The sequence below is a fragment of the Mus caroli genome, unplaced genomic scaffold, assembly GCF_900094665.2.
Source record: "Mus caroli unplaced genomic scaffold, CAROLI_EIJ_v1.1 scaffold_19522_1, whole genome shotgun sequence".
Taxonomy (NCBI): Eukaryota; Metazoa; Chordata; class Mammalia; order Rodentia; family Muridae; genus Mus; species Mus caroli.
Window position 1 is genome coordinate 4,369 of NW_018389726.1, and position 1,768 is coordinate 6,136.

Sequence of the window (1,768 nt, forward strand, 5' to 3'; positions counted from 1 at the left end):
AGAAACTAAACAGGGACACAGTGAAACTAATAGAAGTTATGAAACAAATGGATTTAACAGATATTTACAGAACATTTTATCCTAAAACAAAAAGGATATACCTTCTTCTCAGCACCTCATGGTACCTTCTCCAAAACTGACCATATAATTGCTCACAAAACAGGCCTCAACAGATGCAAAAATATTGAAATTGTCCCATGCATCCTAGCAAATCACCATGGACTGAGGCTGATATTCAATAACAGCATAAATAATAGAAACCCAACATTCATGTGGAAACTGAACAACACTCTACTCAATGAAACCTTGGTCAAGGAAGGGATAAAGAAAGAAATTGAAGACTTTTTAGAGTTTAATGAAAATGAAGCCACAACATACCCAAACTTATGGGACACAATGAAAGCATTTATAAGAGGAAAACTCATAGGTATGAGTGCCTCCAAAAAAGAAACTAGAGAGAGCACATACTAGCAGCTTGACAACACATCTAAAAGCTCTAGAACAAAAGGAAGCAAATTCACCCAAGAGGAGTAGACGGCAGGAAATAATAAACTAATAATAAACTCGGGTGAAATCAACCAAGGGGTGAAACAGGAAGAATTATTCAAAGAATCAACCAAACCAGGAGCCGGTTATTTGAGAAAATTAACAAGATAGATAAACCCTTAGCCAGACTCATTAGAGAGCACAGGGACAGCATCCTAATTAACAAAATCAGAAATGAAAAGGGAGACATAACAACAGATCTTGAAGAAATCCAAAACACCACCAGATCCTTCTACAAAAGGCTACACTCAACAAAACTGGAGAACCTGGATGAAATGGACAAGACATTTCTAGACAGATACAAGGTACCAAAGTTAAATCAGGATCAGATTAATGATCGAAACAGTCCGATATCCCCTAAAGAAATAGAAGCAGTCATTAATAGTCTCCCACCCAAAAAAGCCCAGGACCAGATGGGTTTAGTGCAGTGTTCTATCAGACCTTCAAAGAAGATCTAATTCCAGTTCTTCACAAACTATTCCACAAAATAGAAGTAGAAGGAACTCTACCCAACTCATTCTATGAAGCCACAATTACATTGATACCTAAACCACAGAAAGACCCAACAAAGATAGAGAACTTCAGACAAATTTCCCTTATGAATATCAATGCAAAAATACTCAATAAAATTCTCGCTAACCGAATCCAAAAACACATCAAAACAACCATCCAACCTGACCAAGTAGGTTTCATTCCAGGGATGCAGAGGTGGTTTGATATACGGAAATCCATCAACGTAATCCAGTATATAAACACACTCAAAGACATAAACCACATGATCATCTCATTAGATGTGGAGAAAAAATTTGACATAATCCAAAACCCTTTCATGATAAAAGTCTTGGAAAAATCAGGAATTCAAGGCCCATACCTAAACATGATAAAAGCAATCTACAGCAAACCAGAGGCTAACATCAAAGTAAATGGTGAGAAGCTAGAAGCAATCCCACTAAAATCAGGGACTAGACAAGGCTGCTCACTTTCTCCCTACATAGGCAACATAGTACTTGAAGTCCTAGCCAGAGCAATTCTACAACAAAACGAGATTAAGGGGATACATATTGGAAAGGAAGAAGTCAAAATATCACTTTTTGCAGATAATATGATAGTATATATAAATGACTCTAAAAATTCCACCAGAGAACTCCTAAATCACTCCTACTTCACAGAAGCTGGATATAAAATTAACTCAAACAAGTCAATGGCCTTTCTCTACACAAAG